This window comes from Eriocheir sinensis, chromosome 31 (assembly GCF_024679095.1).
Source record: "Eriocheir sinensis breed Jianghai 21 chromosome 31, ASM2467909v1, whole genome shotgun sequence".
NCBI lineage: Eukaryota > Metazoa > Arthropoda > Malacostraca > Decapoda > Varunidae > Eriocheir > Eriocheir sinensis.
This window is the reverse complement of record NC_066539.1, coordinates 16,124,783-16,149,620: the sequence shown is the minus strand read 5'-3', so window position 1 is coordinate 16,149,620 and position 24,838 is coordinate 16,124,783. Positions and strand designations below refer to the sequence as shown.

Sequence of the window (24,838 nt, the reverse complement as noted above, 5' to 3'; positions counted from 1 at the left end):
TGGGTTCTTACGCACCACAGGCTCAAGGGTCAGTGCGATTGAAATGAACATCGCGGACAAGCGCAGCTATTGTGTACGCCATCAACTTTCTCTATACATTTACTATAAATTAAATTCGTTTGCGCTACTGATGGGCTGGGGCCATTCACCAGGCACTTCAAGAGAAATGAGCTATCACAAACTGCTAGAAACCAACAAACATGCAAATAAGAATTAAATGTGTTTCTTGTAGTGTAGTAATGAATTTGGCTGATCAACGAGAAATAATATATGAATTATTATAATTACTTATTATCACAAAGCTACAGGTGCACCAAATTAAAGCAAAACAAAACCATTCAACGTAAAGGAATGGCTAATATAGGCTTGGGAAAGGAAATCAAGGGTGCATCTTGCTGTAATGAGGGGAGGGAACATGCACATGTGTGTGCTGACTGTGTGTCCCTCGCAACTGACTTTGTTTGAAGATATTATTGGCAAGAAAGTCATCCTTCACATTTTCACCACTAATAAATACGTTTCGTAAACACGTGACAGTTATTGCTAATAGAGCATGGGCAACACTTATTTTGGGTAATCTTGTAGATGACACACAAATCGACCGTAAAGTCAATGAAATCATGATGCCAAGAAAACGTCAGGTTTTCGTGATCTACAAAGAAATAAAACTGTGCCCTGAATTCATCTTTTCTAAAAGCACATTCAAGGATTGAAACGGTCTTAAAAGTACCAACACGCTAAGTGCAGCAATAAATGTAATAATACAATATGATGTAAACCAAGTACGCAACAAGAATCTCTGAAATGTACACATCATTTTTTCCTTCCAAACTACAAAAAGACAATGTAATCATTTTAGTGTTTGTAGAATATATATATAGTGAAAAAAATCTGTAAGTTCCAGAAACCTACAACGACGCAAGGGACTGATGGCCAAACTTGCTGAAGCGGGTCACTGAGCTCGTGAATGACAAAAAATCAACCTAACTGGTGCCATCAACAATGAGGGCCATCCATTACAATTAAAAATGAGGTCACGCAGCTTTCTCTTCAACGATACTTTTACCTTACAAATAAGTCACCTGATTTAGTGGTGCTTCGAACAACCCAAGCCTTGGCTCTTACATTTTCCCTTTCAGGCCAAATATTTGGTGCTTTAAAAAGATAAAAAAGCATGGAATAGCTGAAGTGATAAGTCTTCCATCAATCTATTATCCACGGACTTCAACCCCAATATGACATTCCATCACCAAACGTCATCAGTTTGTGCCCACTCACTCCTTCCGATCCTCATCCTGTGTTCGCTCACGTCCTTTAGTAGCCAAACAATCTCTCTCTATTTTACCTTTCAAAAAAATTTCCTCCCCCGTAATAAATACAGCACCACTAAAGCACACATTAGTATCTTTTTATCTAAAGTTATTGGAAGCATAATTATTTTCTCATTCAAACATACCTTCACTACCTATTTTATTACTGACTGCAGTGTGTGTGTGTGTGTGTGTGTGTGTGTGTGTGTGTTTTCAAGAAATATCAAATCGACCAATTATACAAAATATAAATATATAGCCACTTAAGGTTGTGCCCGAAGTAACTACAATATAAGAGAAGAAAGGAGAACCTGGCTTCCGAGGTGCCCTCATAACTAATACCCCTTTGGCATAGTAGCAGGAAAAATCTCAGTGAAGTACATACCATGCTATCAAGGATATATCTCTCCCTCCTGCGTTCGCTTCACCTTTCATATTTCCATCACAAAAAGCCATAGAACTTATCCGCCACTCAGCTCGGGTTGTGGACATGCATCCAATCACTCACTTCACAATCTTCTCACAGCATGTGTATGGCTAGTGGTTTGCTCAACGTTTCAAATGCTGTCAATACCTTCCATATTAAAATCTTAAATAAATGTAGACATTAAATCTTATTCAATTACAAAGAAACAAATTTGATTTTCACGGTAAATGTTAAGTGCAGACATTGGAAGTCAAACGTTCTGTATAGCAAGGAAAACAAATGAATGACGAAATGAAAACCTGGGGCACCGATTGTCCCCACCAAGGTTAAGATAAACGATGTCGTTCTCACGACACGGAGCTTTACGCAACTTCCCAGAATTCCCAAAGGCAATGTACTTTCATCAATTCAGTTTACAATCATAAGGACAAACACTGTTTATCAAGATGTAATTAGCATACACTATTCACTTCAGATATAAACAAATAAAAACATCAGAACGGAACAGGGCAACGATTAAAACCACTCACCCTGAAAACAAGCATGAGTGTTGTTTTTCACCCGGTAATTCCAATATTCATTCGCCGGTTGAGGAGCCACCCGCTGCGTTCCCACGGCCCTGCCCTGGCACGGTGCCGCTGCACTCACCCTCAGGTCCTCCCTCTCCTCTCCTCCTTCCCTCCCTGGGTTCTCAAGGCCAAGGGAGCGCTTCGGTCACCATGCACTGCGGCCAGAGAAATCAGTCCCCCTAACATCCCCCCTCCTCTACTGGATGGCCTCGACCTCAACTTCAGTGAGGTTCGGACGCTTCCTTTGAGTGACTGTTGTAATGAGTCTGAAGGACATGCTATTTTCTGATTGAAGATCTGCTAGCATTTATACTTAGTTTAGTTATGGGGTTTAAAGTGGTGTGCGAGTGTTCGTATATGCAAGTATATTATTATCTCTCTCTCTCTCTCTCTCTCTCTCTCTCTCTCTCTCTCTCTCTCTCTCTCTCTCTCTCTCTCTCTCTCTCTCTCTCTCTCTCTATATATATATATATATATATATATATATATATATATATATATATATATATATATATATATATATATATATATATATATATATATATATATATATATATATATATATATATATATATATATATATATATATATATATATATATATATATATATATATATATATATATATATATATATATATATATATATATATATATATATATATATATATATATATATATATATGTATTGCCTCGTGGGAATCTATATTCTTTCTTTAACAGGGGCACCAAAACTGAACAGCTTAATCCAGGTGAGGCTTAACCAATGCTAAGTGCAATTCAAGGGTAACGCCAGATCTCCGGTCGCTTACGGTTCTCAAAGTAAAACCTTAGACTATTTCCTCGGTTTCTGGCGGTAATTAAGTGATTTTTGGGCCTAAGGCCATTCGCACACTCAAATCCCTTTCGCAACTGAAGTGGCCAAGAACTCTCTTACTTAATTCGTTATTACTTTGGGGGTTATTTCTTCCTTCACTTAGGGCGTTGCAATTGTCGAATTTTTCAAATTCATTATTCATTAGTTGGTCCAATCATACAGGCAAATTAGTTTCTCCTGAAGCACCTCAGCGTCGTTGCTTGAACTGATTAGTCTTCCCATTTTTTTTATTATCAGCAAATTTGCTTAGGTAAAGTTATTTAGGTACATTTTGCTTAGGTCTCAGTTTATGCCGCAGTCAAGATCGTTGATGTAAGTGATAAACAGTATGGATCCAGAACTGAACCCTGCGGGATGCCAACAGTAACTCGTGCCTAGGAAGTCACCTACATGACCCCTTCATTGCGGCACGGTTCACGAGCTGACATCTCCTTCGCAATCAATATTTAAGGGTTTTAAGGGCTACTTTCACACTCCTGTCTTCATTCTTGTGAAGCTTTCCATTTGTTTTACTTTGTTATATTTTGTTTTCTTCAACTGCATCTTGTTTATCTACTCATTCATTCATTTCTTTTTGGTGCCCATACCGCCAGTAGACTCTCTTGAGGGGCGGGCGAACTTAAATTTCAAGAGCTGCTTTCATATACGACTTCTTCGGCCTATGCCCCCCCCCCCACCCCCCTCGTGTATTCCTTTTGTACAAAGTCGCCTAAGTTTAAGATTGATCGATGATCTGGACAGCATGTGGGTAATCGTCCGCCACTCCACAATGCTTGAAAATTGTCATCTGCTTGCGGTGGGACGAACGATAGTCTTCGGGATCACCACGTCCGCGCCGTGACGACTACGGTCAGTAGAAAAGAACTATTGCAGGATTATTCCTGATGGAGCATTTAAGAATTAATCGCCACTTAATAACTTCCTACAGTGTTTAGCAGAACTGTACTTCCAGCCTGTTTTTTTTCATTTATCTTTTATTCAAGAACAGCAGAGAACTAGATTGGATGCTGCACGAGAGTACCAGTGCGATCAAGGGACAAAATTACACAAACACTTTCGCAATTATAATGTCCCCACGCACAGGAGTGAGATTCATTAAAATGAGACGTATAATTAATTTCGGTATTGTCACACATGAGCACGAGCCGCCGAACCTCTCAAAATGTACATGTTAACGCAGTTAAAATTTTCACATATGGTGTTCCCAATCATTTAAAAATAATCTTAAGATAAATCTACGTAATAAAAAAGTTTCCCAAAAATAATTGCACAATAATTACTATGAAGTGCGTTACTTTCTTTATTTTTTAAAGGTAAAAGGTAATATATTGGACCATTACTGGAGAATAGCTTTAGATTTTCCTTGCATGGCCCTAATAAAGAGTAGATGCATGATTGCTACAATTAGCAAGCTTAGCACACCAGGATTAATGTAGCCATGACAACGATTAGAATGTAATAAAATACACAATAGAGAATAAAGAAAGGAAATCCCCATGGCATTATCGGTAATGGACAAAGGGCAATTGCAAAACAAAAAAGTCTATCAGCTGTGCCAAGCACGACGTGTTACGAGACTATGATTCGGAGGGAGCTGTCAACATGCTAACCAGGCATCTCTCTGCTGGGGGTCCGCGTGGTGAGAAGGCACGCGCCCCACCAGGCCGTTCCCAGCCCTATCAACAGTGCCATCGCCCAGCCCTCACGCCACCGCACGCGGACCCTCACCTCCACGGCGAACGCAGTGACTGTTGCCCTCTCCCTCCACCCCCCACCACTTGCAACGAACGCATCACTCTAGAGAACCCTCTCGTGCAATGCAGTCACAATTTATTTAAGAGACAGTAAGTACATTGTGAGAACAAGGAACTACAGCGCTAACAACCCACCCGGATGCCTGGCCGAGCGACACCCCCCGGTGCTCAGAGTATGTGTATATATATATATATATATATATTTATATATATATATATACACATATACATATATATATATATATATATATATATATATATATATATATATATATATATATATATATATATATATATATATATATATATATATATATATATATATATATATATATATATATATATATATATATATATATATGTATATATATACACACACCCGTCATCAGAGACTTTAATCTAAATAGCACTTACTTTTTCATAAATTACATCATAATAATTTCATCTCCCTATTTGTAAAAATAACAAGGCAGAAAATTAATACCCAGAAAGTCACTGTATTAAAACAGTAGCTCAGTCGTGCAGGATTCGAACTAAGCTCGTCACTCTAATTTGAAGTGAGCCTGGCCAAGGGTGGCTCCAGGAAATGATGAGTTAGGACGAATGAGTCAGGCCGATATAGAATACCTGTCCAGTCCGCGACATAATTGCAGTCTCACTTTCCATGGTAAAGGTGGTTCATCTGCATACTGAAGGCGTCATCAGCGCGGGACAAAGGACGCAGCCTCACCTGCCCGGACACCCTCCACCTGCCAATTAGTGAGTGTCGTGTGTGTGTGTGTGTGTGTGTGTGTGTGTGTGTGTGTGTGTGTGTGTGTGTGTGTGTGTGTGTGTGTGTGTGTGTGTGCTCCTGCTCATGTTAATAATCATCCATATATATATATATATATATATATATATATATATATATATATATATATATATATATATATATATATATATATATATATATATATATATATATATATATATATATATATATATATATATATATATATATTTATTTATTTATTTATTTATTTATTTATTCATTTATTATGCAGACTATAGATTGACAACGTCCACATGTCATTGCTTACGCTAGCCGTGTACTTACCGATCCTTTGTCACGGTACTCTGTAACTCACTTTAAGGCCCTTGCTGTTGTCTGGGCCCTCAAACATCTCAAGGATATTATTTTTAATTATCCTATCAGAGTTTACACTGACCACACTGCAGTTACAACTCTTTTCAGTGGCAAGATTCTCACCGACCGCCTGGCTAGGCGGTACCTCACCATCCAACAGTTCAACCCTGTGATAAAGTATCTACCGGGTATAGACAGCACTGTGGGCGCTGACGCGTTGTCCCGACATATTCCTGTCGTTGCAGTTTCTCAGGACCAGAACTTCTCACTTGACGAGCTTCAGACGGCCAAACGACATGATGCGTTGTGGTCTAAAGTCGTCTACGCCCTCGAGTCTGGCGATGAGTCCACATTACCTCATATACCTGTGCCCCTTTCTGCCTTTTCCTTACAGGATGGCATTGTTTGTCGCACAGTGGCAATCAATGGGAGAGACGTCACTCAGGTTGTCATCCTTACTGCTCTGGTGAAGACTGTCCTGCAGCTTCTCCATGACGCTCCGCATGCTGGTCACCCCGGACGGGACAGAACCTTAGCTGCAGCTCGTACTAAATATTACTGGCCTACGATGAGACGACATTGAAAAACATGTTGCGCAGTGTCTGTCCTGTCCATAAACCAAAGGTTTTACTAAGACTGCTCCAATTTTGGAATATACGCTACCTGACGGGTCCTTTGATGTCGTTGGCATTGATCTGCTACAGCTCCCTTGCAGTCATCAAGGCTCCTCATACGTCCTTGTCTGCGTTGATCACTTCAGTCGTTTGTGGTCTTAGCGCCATTACGCGGCAAGTCTGCTACAATGGTCGCTCATGCACTTGTCTCTAACCCGATTTGTCCCTACACGTCTCCTCGTGGACTTCTCAGTGATAATGGGACAGAATTTAAGAACCAAGTTCTTCGTGATATTTGCCAACATTTTAAAATTAAACAAACATTCATTACTGCACATCTTCTGGCGTCTAACGGCCTTGTCGAAAGGACCAACAGGAAAATTCTAGAGAGTTTCCGTCATTATGCAGGTCGTTTTCAGGAATCTTGGGAAGACTGGCTACCCCTTGTTGCTGGTTGTATTAACAACTCTGTCAATTCCTCCACGGACGAAGCGCCTCACTACATTCTGTTTGGCTATGACAAAAGACTGCCTTATGATGGAATTTCTGCAGACTCCTCGCCCCCTCCATTCCTTTGACGACTACTCTCAGATGCAGCTCCACAGTTTTCAAAATATTCATGCTTCTTTGAGGGATAAGCTTAAAGCTTCCCGCGAGGAGATGCTGCGTGAACAGCACCTTCAAGCAAGTCCCATCACCTTCAGTGTTGGAGACTCTGTGATGAAGCATGTACCTGACCGTTCTTGCAAATTGCTCCCTAAATTTTCTGGCCCTTACCTTATTACTGCAAAGATGCATGGCAATAAATTTAGCACGACTGACCCTGTCGGTCATTGTTCAGAGGTAGTTCACGCTGATAGGCTCAAGCATGTGAGTGTGCCCCTTTCGCCTAACATTCAGCCTCCTATTCCCACTTCTACCTCTGGACCTTCTATTCCTTCCCCACCTGACACTAGCTCCTCTTCCTAAAGCAAAAGTTGAGATTTGCAAGTCGTCTTTCTTAATTTTGTTTTTTTCTCAGTCATTCTTTTTTTTGTTGTTGTTGTTGTTGTAAAGCTACCGCAGATGACAAATTATTTTTGTAATTATGTACCTTTTTTTGTTAATATATATATATATATATATATATATATATATATATATATATATATATATATATATATATATATATATATATATATATACATATATATATATATATATATATATATATATATATATATATATATATATATATATATATATATATATATATATATATATATATATATATATATATATATATATATATATATATATATATAAATATATAAGTTTATATATATATAGAAAATCCTCAAAGTCAGTATCACTATCTGGCTGGTCTTTCTCTCTCTCTCTCTCTCTCTCTCTCTCTCTCTCTCTCTCTCTCTCTCTCTCTCTCTCTCTCTCTCTCTCTCTCTCTCTCTCTCTCTCTCTCTCTCTCTCTCTCTCTCTCTCTCTCTCTGCCTCACACAACGAATATGAGACTAGTTTATATATGAGAGAGAGAGAGAGACCCTGGAGCTTGAATTTAATGGTGCCTGTGACTTACATGATCATTACCTCACTTTATCGTCTCATAAGGCGAGGGCTTTATTCTTGCATTACAGCAATATAATTTATAATTTACAGTAATTTGTGCGGTAAAGTAGAGTGAAGATAGTGTTAATAGCGTCGAGTCTAAGTTAGCTTTTGTCCTGCCGGTGTGGTGGTGGTGGTGGTGGTGATGATGGTGTTGGTGGTGTTGGTGATGGTGTTGGTGGTGGTGGTGGTGGTGGTGGTATTGTTGGTGGTGGTGGTGTTGGTGTTGGTGTTGGTGTTGTTGTTGTTGTTGGTGGTGGTGGTGGTGGTGGTGGTAGTGGTGGTAGTGGTGGTGGTGGTGTGTGTGTGTGTGTGTGTGTTTGTTTTTCCGTGTATATGCTTGTTGTCTGTCTGTCGTTGTGTACATGCCATTCCTCGTCATCCCAGCTGCTCAAAACCATCTCTTCCGTGTAACGTGACAAGGAGACTACTTTTTTCCCGGTTCTCAGTTGGATTATGCGCTATGAAGTCAATGACCAGCGACCTTGATGTTCATCCTCCTTTTGCAGCTGACTGAAAAATAAGTACTACCAAGCCACACAATGAATGTTAAATGCAATTAAAAAAGATTATAAAAAAAACTGACAAATCGAACACACATGAAAGTAATGTGACATAATTATATTCGCACTGACTGCACACAAAGAGGAATTATGCAATCGTCACCAAATAATGGGAGGGGCGGCCGAGTGGTCAGCGCGCGGACGTGGTGATTCCGAGGACCAGGGTTAAAGTCCCACAGCATGACGCTGACAATCAACCATCGCCAAGTGACGGAAGATTACCCTAACTTTAACGACTTCAGTCAAGAAGAGCACCGGAGGCTAGCATGGCCCAAGCAAGAGTCACATATCACGCCGACCACAATAAATACAATTCGCCTGCACCACTAACGGGCTGGGCCACTCACCAGACCTTTCACGAGAGCCTGCTGGTGCTAGAGGCAGTACATTAGAAAAAAAGTCTCAAAAAATAGACATGAGAAACGATTCAGGTAAATGGCTTAATAATTGCAGAAAATATGTTTGAAGAAGCATTATTTAAGAGAAATTCGCATTAAAGAAGGGACAGGCAGGAATAGGTTAGGAAATAGGTTAAAGGGTGGGTAGGACAGACTACGCACCAACGCGAATAACCTGGAAATGACAAGACTTCAAACCAAGGTTGATGCGCAGGGCAGTCCTCACAAGCATTATAAATAATAATAATAAAACTATTTATAGAGATTAAAAGACTTTATATATATATATATATATATATATATATATATATATATATATATATATATATATATATATATATATATATATATATATATATATATATATATATATATATATATATATATATATATATATATATATATATATATATATATATATATATATATATATATATATATATATATATATATATATACCATTTCAGTTATCACTCACTAAATATTCAACCAAATATGGATTAGTAAAACTGTGTTAACACAGTGAAAAACATCCCAAATCCTGGCACTCAGTGATGTTCATTTGCAAATATGGATGTTTAGCTGATATAAAAGGCTGAGAGGCTCTTCCCTACACTCTCGCTGTGGCCGCCACACACTGTAGTCGCGTCGTATTCATCAACATTACACAGCGGTGCGCAGACTCGAGGGTCCTTTTCATCCTACTTGCCTGGAAATTCCCGTCATACGAATCGTACATTATTTCCAATTACGAGTATTAATGTCGAGCACACGCGACGTATGTCAATTCAGGGACATTACAGAAGGATGTTCTCGCTGTTAGTGAAGGATTAGCATCAGGCCGCCGCACTCCTCCCTCCCTTGATGGTAAGGTTTTGTAGCCTTGACCGTTTTAGACATGGCATGTTGTTTTAATCATAATTTATATTACTTACTATCTTACTATGCTACTCGTACAATGGATATTCTTTTCTTACCCACACCGTTCATTTCCTCCCGCACCGCTTTTCTCTTCTAATTATGTTTTTTTTCTTGTTAGCCATTTTTTACGGTAAACAGCTCATGAGCCATAAGCAAAGGAAAAACAAGCCCGCTAACCACTGCTCCTGCAAAAGTCGTCAGGGGGGGCCAGAAGAGAAGTTAATTTCAGATGGAAAAGTACCTTGATACTCCCCTCGTGAAAGAGTTCAAGTCCTAGGCAGGGGGCAACACTGGCAAAAGAAGGCTGTTCCAGAGTTACCAGCGGAAGGAATGAAGGAATTGAAGATGCAGGTTAACTTTTGCATAATACCCCCAAGAATTACCCCGACAAATCCTCAAAGTCACCAATAATTCCCCCCCAAAATTTCCATGACGATTCCCCAACATCTCAACAATTCTTCCGACGATTCCCCCAGTTGGCAGTTGTTCTTGACTTTCTTTTAGTACGTAAGTAGAGTTGCTAAATGAAAGACTGAGCAAACATCTCTCGTTAAACTCACAGATGTATTCCAGGACTCAGCTGTTAGCGTCGTATGATACTACCCTTAAATTCAAGTTAAAATTGAAGGCGTTGACTTTGAAAACTAACGGCTTGCAATTCATGTACCGAAGCGTCCCATACCATCAGCACCACCGCAAACATACTGGAGAGATACCAATTCAGTGAGAGAGAGAGAGTTGTACCTAAAGCAATATTGTGGCAAGAGTAAGAGGTCAGACAGCCGTGTTTCATCATACGAGTCGCTCACAATAATCCATGGAGGCGGTGGCTGAGTGGTCAGTGTGAAGGCGTGGTGTCCTAGTGGACCTGGGTTCAAGTCCCGCCCGCCAATACAAGCAAACAATTTTCAGTCATCGCCGAGTGGCTTAAAACTACCTACATGCTGTCCTGAAGACCACCTATCAACCCAGACCAGAGTAGAGTAGGTATGAATTCCAGGGGGCAGAATGAGTCAAACAAGATGGCGCCACTATAAACACTTGCCTGCACCACTAACCATCAAGCCCCTACCAGGTCTACCGGTGCTACAGGCTGAACATAAAAAATAATTGCGGCAATACATCTTGTTTGGACGAGTGCAACAATCAAGCCTGTCAGGGTGAAGCTACCGGACCGCACACAATATATACATTTTTCCCGGTTACGTTAGAGACTAGCAATGAATTAATTAACATCCTGCTCGTGCGGGATTACGGTTAGCATGGCCTGCACAAGACATGCTGAGCGCAGAGTGGAGCTGGCACCTTGAGGAGGGCACCGGATAATCTCGGGAACACAAAGCCAGAGCATTAGCACGTCGTTCTTCTGGGATTTAATTAACCGGGCTCAGCTTTCCGGCAACTCCCGCGCACCACCAAAAATGTGGCCGCACTTTGCCTAGTTTTACACCCAAAATCTGGAAGGTGCAAAAACGGTTTTCGAAAATTCGCCAATAAATAAAAACAACGTGTCTGCAAAGTTAGCGAAACGAGGAAGGGAGGGAGCGGGGGAGGGGTAGAAGTTGGAAAATTTATCAGGCAACTTTTAAGTTTGCTTTAAAAATGCAAGTGCCTGTTTCCCCTTAATGGACGTTCGCTCAAAAGCCTAAACTATCCCCCCCCCCAGTCCCTTTCCTCCCTCGCCTCCCTCCAGAAGCCCTGTTTTTATGGGAGGAGGAGGAGGTTGCTACTGCTTTTAGTACGAGAGAGAGAGAGAGAGAGAGAGAGAGAGAGAGAGAGAGAGAGAGAGAGAGAGAGAGAGAGAGAGAGAGAGAGAGAGAGAGGGATCAGCTGAGGCCGCTGGCTACTACAAGCTGAGAATTTTCAGGCATGCCGAGTGGCCTAGGACTGCCTGCATGCTGTCCTGATGACCAACTCCCAACCCGAACTCTAACTAAACTCTCAACAGAAGATCAAGAGGAGCCACGGGAGCAGCATGAGCCAAAAGAGAATTGTCACTATGAAACACTTACTTGCGAGACTAACGGGCTGGAGCCGACCACCATAAAAGTCTACCTGCGCTATTGGCCAAACGCAAGAAAATAATAATATAAAAAAAGTTAAATTTGTCTTGTTAACGTTGGAACACGCCTTGCGTCAGAACGTCGGAACTTGTTAGCGTCGGTCTCTTGTTAGTGACATTCTCAGCTGGGCGACATTTTAGTTTCGCTACATAATTCTCAGTAATTTATTGTTGTTACCACAATTTGTTGTTGGCTTTTTTTTAAATAAAAACTATTTCGCAACTCACGACTCCGCAAGCTCAACATAAACCCACACGAGAATTGATCGTTTGTATGGAGGTAGCCGTTATTGTCACTGGCAAAATCATATGAATGTTTATTAAATATTCATCCATATTGTGAAGCAAAAGATGTGGGAGAAGCACTTAGGGTAACACAAGAGCAACGGCCCCGCCTTAAGCCACCCTGCGTGTGGTGACGATGGTTCTCTAATGATTTATTAATCCACAACTCATCTCTCTTGAGTTAATTAAAGCACGTTTTCCTCCATTAACTTTCTCCTTTGTCTCATTAGCACATCTCACACTGCCTTCCTGTTTTTTGTTTTAGTTTTCCTCCTACCGGGAAGCATCTGTTCTAAGTCCTCCTTGTCACACTTCAATCCCTTTTCAGTTTCCACTGTTATCCGGTCGCTCATTTCCATCCTGTCTCACTTTCCCATCACTTCTGAAATACTTGACATTATTAAGGAAAGCCGCTCTCCTTTCCCTTCCTCGTCTGTCTTTTCACATCCTGAAACTCCGCGTCCCACCATTTTCCCTTCTTTCTCACTCTCAACCCCTGCCTCCCTTCCTCCCGCATCCCCCTCTCTTTCTTCCTTCCTTTCCTCCTTCCGCCAGCAGCTCTTTCGTAAATGTTACCAATTAAGTTCCTCCTCACCGTCAACACTTTGTGAACGCCACCAATTAAGGAGTCCAGCTAATTCTTTGTATTTTTACTTTTCTTCCCTGCGACAGAGGGAAGAACTACATCTTTCCCCAAACTTTTCGGGTTTTATCTTTATAAGCTTTTCGGCTTTATTTCTGTACCGTGCAAAGTTTCTTTATATCACTATTTTCCTTGAGAGTTAAATAAATATGAAATTGACCTTTCTTTTCTACAAACCCGAGAGTATTTTAACAGCGATAATGTGACGTAATAAATCCATAAAACAACAAAAAATACATATATATAAAAATAACACGAAAAACAGCACAGATATACGAATAGCACTCACACAACTCCTCTGGCGACGACACAAGGCAGGCGGGGTAGATCCACGACACTTACTGAAAAGAAGGAAAAATAATGCGATCACAGCCTTGTACAAAAAAAAAAAATCAAGACTGAAGGAGCATCGATCATCCTGGCGCTGGCTGACCAACACGACCACAGCAGTGCAGGAGTGTGGCACAGATGTAGTATATTGAGACAGACAATTTTCAGACGTCACCGAAAATAGGAATACAAAACAGTGGCAGGATAATGTAAAAAATGCAACAAACTTGACCAACCTATGAAAGACTTGTGACGTAAAATATAAAAATGAAAACTAAAAATAAAACTTGGAGTGAGGTTAGGTAATAAAGCCGGACAGCGACACAAATTAAAAAAAGAAAAATGAGAAAGAACATGAAGGAAAGAAGACGAGTGAAACTGTAAAGGATGAGACAATGAAACGGACGGAAAAGATAAAAAAAAAATTCGAGAAAATGAGCGAAAATTAAACAATGACTGAGACAAGAAGCATGGGGGATCCGGGGTGACTTAAAATGAAACCGCGATAGAGAAAAACTTGAGAGGACAAAAAACACAGCAATGAACGAAAAGAAAAATCAAACAGCCTTCCTCGAGAAAATGAAACTAAGATAAGAGCGGACAAACATAAGTGGATGAGAGGGACGCAGCAAGCCAATGACCGTGGAAAACAAGACGATTGCTGCAGCTTCTCTTCCGCAGGTCTTTCCCTAAAACATTATAACTAAATGCATTTCCCGCAGCATTACACTGAAATAATGGTTAGGCTCTTTGTGTATCGTCCCCTAAGGAGTTATTTTCCATTATGAATATTTCTTTATTTTATTAAAGTAGTAGTAGTAGTAGTAGTAGTAGTAGTAGTAGTAGTAGTAGTAGTAGTAGTAGTAGTAGTAGTAGTAGTAGTAGTAGTAGTAGTAGTAGTAGTAGTAGTAGTAGTAGTAGTAGTAGTAGTAGTAGTAGTAGTTTTCTTTGCATCATCTCTTCATTACCGTAATATTAGTGTGCTGGATCGCTGATATATAGACGTTGTTTCGTGGGAGTCGGGACACGATCATACTTTATAATATCGTTGTCATGAATAACGCCATACACTGCGCAACACATGTGCAAACACGCGGCCGCCAGCACGCACACGAACCACACTAACATGCTCGCGTACATACACTCATAAATTTCAGGCATATTTACAGCGGACATGCCATTCTTCTCTCCTTCCTTTATAATAATTTTCGCTGTCTTTGCACTATGCATAAAATTTCTCTACCTCCCACTAAAAACGACTCTCTTTTCGTCACTACCTTCAGTTTTATTTCCCTTGATTCATTTCTTTGTTTCCCTTTTTTATCTTCATTTCGGTCTCGTTTGCGTCTAAAACTTTTCTTAACGCGTGCGCGAGCGAATACACACACACACACACACACACACACACACAGAGGGTGATCATCTCTGCCCCGCGTGCTCCGGGAGGTGCATTGCCACAGTCCCGGTGTGGTGTCATGAGACAGCCGCTATAATAAGACATCCCATCCTGATCTGCGCATGCGCGGGCTTTGTTTACAAACAGAGGGTGGATGAGCTATGACACGGTACCGTGTCTTTTGTTGACTGCCTATCATGAAACGTCCCACCTAAGTTTATTCTTTATCTTTTTTAAAGTGATAAATTAGATGACCTACACCCTTTATATGTCAGTAAATGTGATAAATGAGGTAACCTACACCCCTTGTATGTCAGTAAATGTGATAAATGAGACAACCTACACCCCTTGTATGTCAGTAAATGTGATAAATGAGACAACCTACACCCCTTGTATGTCAGTAAATGTGATGAATGAGACAACTTACACCCCTTGTATGTCAGTAAATGTGATGAATGAGACAACTTACACCCCTTGTATGTCAGTAAATGTGATGAATGAGACAACCTACACCCCTTGTATATCAGTAAATGTGATACCTGAGGTAACCCACACCCCTTGTACGTCAAAAAAGCTGCCATGGTGTCTTGCCGCCATCTTGCCTGGGACAAACGACGATATCAACACTGTGTTTGCAAACATTGGGTTCCGCACATGCGCAGATCAGGATGGGATGTCTTATTATAGCCGGACGTATCATGACACCACACCGGCACACTGGGCCACTCCATCGCCCACGTTTCCGCCAGTAATTTCCTCGGGCAACATTTTTTACCTGGCTACTAGATGGACAGCTGTGTCACTGAGTGGCTGCTGCTCATGCCGGGATTCGGAACCGAGCCGAATGGGCTGACAAACCTTGACACCAGTTCACAATACTTCTCGCGCGCCGCGACACTACCGCGCCACCCAGACTCAGGAAGTATAAAGACAGAGGTCTCTGGCGTGGCACTAATAACACTTACTGTACTAAACGGACACTAAAGAAACAAAGTGAATCCGGACACTAAAATAAGAACGGTTACATGTGTAAAATTTCATGGAATTTCATGAATATTCGAGAAATAAACCATTAATGTTTAAGATATGGTAACAAAAACCTGAGTAATATTCAATGAAAATGTTAAAATCAATAAAATGCATTTCATAAACGTTGATAAACAGTATAATATATGAAATTAAAGGAAAATCCAATCCAACCTTTCAAAAATCCCCTTCACCTTATCATCTTCCCTCAGACATTAGGTGCATCACGCCTCTTCCCCGTCGCCTATGACTTACTTTACCAGCCTACTGACTAACAACCTACCTACCGACCTACACGCATGTATCCGTTCATACATACATACACACACACACACACACACACACACACACACACACACACACACACACACATGCATGCTTACAAACTCTCCTCGCCGCGACACCCGAGGCCCGGAGTCCTCCACCGCCGCCACAACTCAGCGGCCCTCCTCTAATAGACATTCCAGGGTGAGCCTTTTCCAAAAATTTTCGCGTCAAATTCTGGCAATCGGCGCGTGAGGAAAATTGAATCTTTTCAGCGCGAGGAATGAGGTTCTGAGGGATCCGTCGACGAGCCCTTGCCAGCCACAGGACTAATGGAACGCGCTGCCCTGGACCCGCGATATGATTGCTGCCTCGGAAGGGATGGTGGGTGGGGAGAGGGGGGATCTCTCTCTCTCTCTCTCTCTCTCTCTCTCTCTCTCTCTCTCTCTCTCTCTCTCTCGGAAAAGAAAAAAAAAAGGGTCACAGCTTCTCTAACGCACGGCTTGTATAAGGAGAGGAGGAGGAGGAGGAGGAGGAATGAAGAGGAGAAAACAACAACGAGTAGGATAAAGAGCGAGAAACAAAGAGGAGTAAGGAGATAGGAGAAATCGGAGGAATAGGAGTAAGAAGGAGGAGGAGGAGGAGGAGGAGAATTACAAAGGAAAAGCAAACAGCAACAGACCTCTTGGTCCTAAATGGGCTATTTGTTGTTGCTACCATCTACTCTAATCTCCGAGTCAGAGACACAGGACAGCAAAGGTGAAGGCTCCTCCCCTCCCATCAGTCCCTCCGGCCGAAGCTGGCATGAAAAGTAAGAATACCATTTAGTATAGAAAAACCACAATGGAATTTAATATGGATAGAAGGAAGATCATATAGTTACGACTATTAAGCTAACACTACTTTCTGCTAGACCGGAGCAAAATAGCAGATGTTCGGGTTAGCTTCTAAATATTTGTCAACTCGGTTTTTGAACGTGCAAATAGTTTCGCTTTCGACGACCTTTTGAGGCAGAGCATTCCATACATTGATGACACGGTTAAAGAAGAAGTGCTTTGATTCATTTGGGTTGAAACGCTTCCTAGTTATTTTGTATCCATTATTTCTTGTTACGCTTGATTGAGAGACTAAAATAATCATGAACATTAACGTTGTCGAATCCCTTGAACATTTTAAACACTTCTAAAGGTCACCTCTTAGCCTGCGCTTTGATAGGGTGAATAAGTTCAGTTCTTTAAGTCTGTCTTCGTACGGTTTGTTTCGCAGTCTAGGGATCATTTTAGTAGCTTGACGCTGCACCCTCTCGAGGAGGAGGAGGAGGAGGAGGAGGTCTCGGTGGAAACAATATGTGTAAAAGGAGAGTAACCCGGTCTATTGTGTTGGTTGGTTACTGTTATTCGTCTCCCCAGTAACCCCCTCCCCTCCCTCACCTTCCTCCCCCCTAATCCCCACCCACCCATATTTACCCATACCCTTCCCTGGTCCACAAAGCCTTCCTCCCTTTCTTTCCCTTCCCCTGCCTCCACTCCCCGTTTCCAAGTCCGACGCTTTCTTTCCTGCCTCCTGGTCTCCCTCCTTCCTTCGTTCCCTGTTAGCTGAAACTCCTCTCACGATACTCTTTCTTGTACTAACAGTCATTTCTTCTTTGTCTTTTTCTTCTTTTCTTTTCTTCTTCTTCTTTTCCTTCTTCTCCTTCATCTTCTACTCCTCCTCCTCCTTCCCCTCCTCCCCCTCAAGCATCTCGCAAATGCCTCGATACCTTTTCCGAACACCTGCAACTTTAAACCACAACAGAATGTACTTACGGGTACGAGGAGAGCCGTGCACACACAAAACAATGGACGACCGTACACACACACACACACACACACACACACACACACACACACACACACACGGACGGACGGACGCACACACACACACGCATGCTCCCGTCGTCCCCTCCCCTCCTTTACATCTTCGTCTCGTCCCCTCAGTTTTTTTCCCTGCTACACCTTCCCGTGCTACTCTGTTTGATGACCGAGCCTGCACTCCCTCATCCGCACCCCAGCACGCCCCCCCCGCGCCACCCCGGCGCTCCTCCCCCCCCCGGCCAGGCCTACACCCCGGCCGGTACATTATGGCCGACACTCAAGTTTGTGTAGAGAGCCTCGGCGCTCCATTACGGGCGATGGCTGAGCTGCCCCGCATCTGATGTCTGCCGGATACTCTAAGGCAAATGTTGTGTGTGGAGAGAAGGGAGAGGGAGAAAGGATGCCTGGATATTTGGAGGGGGAATGGTGGCTGGGTGGATGGAAGGATAGATGAAGCATTGCGCGCGCGCGCGTGTGTGTGTGTGTGTGTGTGTGTGTACATTCTCCAAAAAAAGTCTACAACAGTATCTGTTTATTGTGAAAACGCATAGCATTTTCGCAGAAAATACTAAATAAAAATATATATGTAAGAAGTTGACAGATTACGGACTATTTTTTTGTTCGCTCTTGAAGCAGCGCTTTCGTCAGGTGCAAACTTGCAATACGCAGCTCCGTCAACTAGAAATGTCACGAAAAAATTTGCAGGTGTATCCAGCATTTCCCAGCGGGCATGCAGTGGCCTGAAAATATTCAGTCCAGCACAGTGGTTAGTGTCCTTTTAGGATGCACGCTTCACAAGCCACATGGTGACGCCCGTGAAAGACCTCGTCAGTCCCGTGGATCACCGCGCCACGCAGTGCACACGTCACGTCCAGGCACACTCCTGTAAAATCTGCCCATTAGGTCGCCCAGAGGACACGCTGCCTCATGTTGTCTATCTCGTGCAGTCCGTCGAGGCTGAGGCTGCTACCGACCCGACCCGTGCAGCAAAACATTGAACAATTGGAACAATACTTGCCAGGAGGAGAGTAATGTAGGGCAGGTGTGTGTGTGTGTGTGTGTGTGTGTGTGTGTGTGTGTGTGTGTGTGTGTGTGTGTGTGTGTGTGTGTCTATTTATCTATCTATCTATCTATCTATATCAAATCTATCTATCTATCTATATCTATATATATCTATATCTATATCTACTATCTATCTATCTATCTATCTATCTATCTATCTATCTATCTATCTATATATCTATCTCTCTATATATATATATATATATATATATATATATATATATACGAAATCGTTCTTGATCACAGAAGCGATTCGTGTCTACAGCAGCTCACCTAATTACCCTCATTATACACCTAGGTGCCTAGTAATCACATTTTAAACTACATAATCAAGTCGGTAACGTGTCATACACATCTCCCTCCCTGCTCTGCGCACACCGCCGCCTGGCCACCCTCCCCTTTGCCGCCTTCAACCAACTGTCAGGTGGGAAACACGCCTCAAGCTTTTTGCTAATTAACCTTCCCCTCGGGCCGCCGCACCTTATGGTTACGAGGTGCAGTTCGCCTTCCTATTTTAAGAGATCAGACGACATAATCGTGGTCACTCATCCAACATTCTTTTTTTCCTTGCACACCTTCACTATTCTCCTTCAACATTTCTTTGCGATAATTTAATCTATCACTACATTACCTTTTGCCTACCTCTTTCCTTTATTTTCTTCTTTTTTATATCATATTTTATCAAGGAGTGATTGTCAGAGATTTGTGACCCGCTCAACCGTTCTTCCCACACTATATACTTTATATATTCTTTTTCTTATATTCCTGTGCTTCCCTTCTCTGTTTCCACCCTCTGATTTCACCTTTTATTTTCAGTCTCCCCTTCCAGCCTGGCTTCCCGTCCTCCCCTCGGCCCATCGCAGCACTAAGCCTGTGAGGTTAAAGTTAATCTGTGGCGCGAATGACTCCCGGTTCGACATTCAAGGAGAAGTATGAAAGTCTGTCTGTTGCCTTGTGCTGTAAGATTACAACCCACCTAATATACATCCCGCCCCCCCCTCACACAGACACACATACACGCATACACACACGCACACACACATCGGAAACACGAGGGGTGAACAAAAATACAACACTGTTCTCATTAATGATATAGACAGTTGGTTCAGCACCCTAAACGTATCCCTGACCGCCTTAATTTGGAGACGTTTAACAATCTAGACCTCTTCCTAACTTGTAACGAAACACCACCACCACCACCAACACCAACACCAACAACAACAACAACAACAACAACAACAACAACAACAACAACAGCGTCACCCCTAATACGCACTGTCAACCCAACCTTTCATATTTCTCTGCACTATGGCATCACTCCTAACTAAATCGAGCCACCTGAGTTGAAGGTAATTGGCGGGGAAAAAGGGAGAGAGAGAGAGAGAGAGAGAAGGAAACAGGCTGAGGGCGAAGGGGAAATAACCATCACTCAGGTAATGACAGCCGAAGGGAAGGCCAGAAGGGGGGCGGGTTAGGTATTTTTCTATGCCTCTCCTTGATCTAATTTGGCAGAGGAGTAGAAGCGAGGCTGACGGGGGATTCCAATCAGACAGGAGAGAGAGAGAGAGAGAGAGAGAGAGAGAGAGAGAGAGAGTGAGAGTGAGTGTGTGTGTGTGTGTGTTTTACGTCGTTTGCCTGTTGCGCCGGTAGGCATCTTCCTGGTGGGGCCTGATGGTCGGCCCAAGGCTTCTTCCAGGTGGGGCCTAATGGTCGGCCCAGCCCGTTCTGGCGCAGGCGAGTGTTTATAGTGGCGCCATCTTGCATTGGCTCCGGGTTGATGGGTGGTCTTCAGGACAGCATGTGGGTAGTAATAAGCCACTCGGCGGTGACTGAAAAATCCGAGTGGTAGCGTGGGGATTCGAACCCGCGTCGTCCATCACGCGGTGAATGTGAGCCCAGTACGCTACCAGTTCGGCCACCGCCTACCCGTGTGTGTGTGTGTGTGTGTGTGTGTGTGTGTGTGTGTCTACGATCGCAATACTTTTATTCTTTCAGTAAGTACTTGTGAAAAATCGACGTCCAAATTATAAAGAAAAAGATATCCATTGCAACGAGCGTACCCGGTGCCTCGGATCTCCACAGCGCCTTGGTCTGCTCCTCCCCCCTCCCCCCCACCCCCCAAAAACGTGCAGGAAATCGTCACACCCTGCTGAACAAGTTTCTCTCTGATCCCGGTGATGTGTATTGATTCCCCTTAGATGTAGGCAACTTTAATATAAAAAGACGTAATTTATACAATTAAGAAAAATTATCATAGTGTAACAATAGTGATCATAAAAAGGCGCTTCGCACACTAATAATAATTAAATGGAAGTCCGAGAAAAACGTGTATTCCCTTCACATGAGTCATTGACAACAAGCTTAGAGAAATAAAATTAGAATACTTAAAATTTTCACGAACATAACACAACGCAGCGGACCGAGCAAGCGTGCACGGCCAGGCGCATGCACCCCCCCCCCCCACACACACACACGAAAAGAGATAAATACATACCATAAATATAGCAAAACTAGATCATCGTCAAGTTGGTTAATAATCAATGTACACGCGCAGCCGTTTCAAAAAGTTAATTCCAGGAAGAACTGAAAAAAAACAGGATAGGACAAACCAACGAGTGCAGTTCATCAAAAATCAGAACAGCAGCATCAGACGAAACAGGCTTGCGTTATGAATACTAAAGCATCATGCTAATGAGCCCGCCCTGCGACTTGGTGGAAAGGTTAAATTCTTTCCTGGAATAAAAGAGAAAATTAACTCCAGATTTGTTCAAAAATGGAAAGGTTCGTCCGTGTCCACAAAAAGTGTGGCAGCGTGGCCGAAAAATAATTATACCTGTAGGTCAGTGCCGCCTCTGGCCGTCGCGTCGCCGGCGAAACAACTGCAGAGCGACCCCGTGGTAAAAATACTGACGTGGCGGACTAAAGCCCTCCGCCCCGCCTCAGCCAGGCAAGAATGTAGCAGCGTGCACACCCTCTGACCCGTGGCTGTGTGAACGCACAACACATTTGTTTCTCAAGCTTAGTTCCTGTTTAACAAACAACTCAAGGCCAAGGGGCGATTAAAGATAGAGAAACCATTTTGTGTTTCCTTTAGAGCACCAGTATGACATAATAAATAAGAAACGCCAAAATGCCAAAAAAAAACTCTCTGTGACTTGCATGTAAAAGGCAACGTCCGACACCCGCCTATCCTGCCACTAAGGGTAATCTGTAATACACACCTTCGTTCCAGTATTGAGGCTGAGGCCTTTTCCAATGGCTCCTCCTAAGGCGCCTACGTTATGTATTCCCCACAAGTGTGTGTGCACCGATAACGAGGCCCAGAGTGGGGACGATACCCGGTGGCACTCTGCAGTCTTCACGGATTGAATGCAAGTTTCCTCTCTGGCACCTGACGAGCCCAAAGAAGCCCTAACGACGTCCACAGCACCGAGACAGAGGAGGTGCCAGTGTTCCCTAGGAATACCGAGCAGTGTCGTCAGCCCCCCCACCACCACCCGACCCCGCCACGCACCGAGACAAGTCTGTGGGAACCAGACTCCCGCGTGGACACTGAAAAACTGTAAGAAACATCACTTAGCTTAGGATGTTTTACACGATATGTAACTTTTCATTCAAATCACTTCTTCATTCCTTTAGTAATATATTAAACCTGAATACCAGCACTGTCAAAGGTTGTTATGCGACATGAAAATATGTTATTCAGAAGAAAAATGTTCGTGACGCAAACACGACTTAAACTAGTGACGGTTGCGATGAGGAGGCGCGACATATTGGGTAAACGATCATTAGTTGATCCGTAATAATTAAAAGGAAGTTATACAATAGAATCACGTGTAATGAATGTTATAAATACTTTTCCAGGGTAAAGAAGAGTATAGTTGTGATCCGACTTGCACACACTCACTAGCCTCACCAAAACAAACACAACGATGTATCGCCACAAGGTTGTCATTTTTCTTTTCACGTGAATTTCGCAAGAAAAAAAAATCTTGCAGCAACAACACCAAAACAACGGTGCCCACGAGGAGGGTGTTTCCAGGCTGTTAAAACCATCTTCATTATTTACAACACCATTCCCTTCCCTCCTTCCCTCCTTCCCTCCTTGACGCCTTTTCCGGCCCTCCTTCCTTCCTTCCTTATTTTTTTTTCCCTTCCTCCTACTCTTCCTCCTCTCTCCTTTCCTTTCTTCCTTTTCCCTGTTTCCTTTCCCCCTTTTTCCTTCCTTCCTTCTTTCCTTCCATCCTTTTTTCTTCCTCTCCCTCCATTACTCCTATTTTCCTATTCTTCCTTCCTTCCTTCCTTCCTTTTTTTTTCCTTTCCCTCTACTCTTCCTCCTATCTCCTTTCCTTTCTTCCTTTTCCCTGCTTCCTTTCCCCCTTTTTCCTTCCTTCCCTCTTTCCTGCCATCCTTTTTCCTTCCTCTCCCTCCATTACTCCTATTGTCCTATTCTTCCTTCCTTCCTTCCTTCCTTCTCTCCCTCCCTCCTTCCTTCCTGCCTTCTTTCCTTCCATCCTTTTTCCTTCCTCTCCCTCCATTGTATGGAGTATGCATCTCATGTTTGGGGAGGCTCCACACACACAGCTCTCCTTGATAGAGTGGAGTCAAAGGATCTTCGTCTCATCAGCTCTCCTCCTCATACTGATAGTCTTCTATGTCTTAAATTCCGCCGCCATGTTGCCTCTCTTTCTATCTTCTATCGATATTTTCATGCTGACTGCTCTTCTGAACTTGCTAACTGCATGCCTCCCTCCCTCCCGCGGCCCCGCTGCACACGACTTTCTACTCATGCTCATCCCTATGCTGTCCAAACCCCTTATGCAAGAGTCAACCAGCATCTTCACTCTTTCATCCCTCATGCTGGTAAACTCTGGAACAATCTTCCTTCATCTGTATTTCCTCCTGCCTACGACTTGAACTCTTTCATGAGGAGGGTATCAGGACACCTCTCCTCCCGAAATTGACCTCTCTTTTTGGTCACTCCTTTGACCTCTATTCAGGAGCAGTAAGTAGCGGGCTTTTTTTTAATATTTTTCTTTACGCCCTTGAACTGTCTCCTTAGCTTTAAAAAAAATACTCCTATTTTCCTATTCTTCCTTCCTTCCTTCCTTCTCTCCCTCCCTCCAACTTGAATTCCCACCTTCCTTCCTTCCTTCCTTATTTTCCTCTTTTCCCTCTCAATTCCTTTCTTTCTAACTCTTATTTCTCCCTTCCTTCCTTCCTTCCTTAATGTATTCACCAATTACTCCATTCATTCATTCCCTTCTTCTTCCCTTCCTTCCTCTCTCTTTCACTTCTCATGACCCTTCTTCCCTCTCTTCTTTTATTCTACTTCCTTTCGTTCGTCTTTAATTCCCTGCCTCCCTCTCTCCTTCCTTCCCACTTTCCTTCCTTGTCCTCTTTCTTTAATTCTATAAGCCATGAATACTCTAAGTCACCTCTGCTACATGTAAACTCTCTCTCTCTCTCTCTCTCTCTCTCTCTCTCTCTCTCTCTCTCTCTCTCTCTCTCTCTCTCTCTCTCTCTCTCTCTCTCTCTCTCTCTCTCTCTCTCTCTCTCTCTCTCGCGGACCATCTCGCCTCTTTCTCCTTCGAGAGAGAGAGAGAGAGAGAGAGAGAGAGAGAGAGAGAGAGAGAGAGAGAGACATACAAAGACAAAATGAAACAAGAACAGACAGGAAACAGACAGACAGATGTGTCTATCTGTCTCTCTGTCCATCTATCTATAATGTCTCTCTCAATTTCGAAGGGTTCTTTTA

General features: G+C 42.7%; 1 long non-coding RNA gene across 1 annotated transcript; it reads left to right on the top strand.

Moving 5' to 3' along the window:
* Positions 1-4,635: 4,635 nt before the first annotated feature.
* On the top strand, positions 4,636-13,398 carry LOC127005967 (uncharacterized). Its single transcript, XR_007758992.1, has 3 exons — positions 4,636-5,025; positions 5,609-5,694; positions 12,027-13,398. It is a non-coding gene; the product is annotated as an uncharacterized LOC127005967 (long non-coding RNA).
* Positions 13,399-24,838: the final 11,440 nt, after the last annotated feature.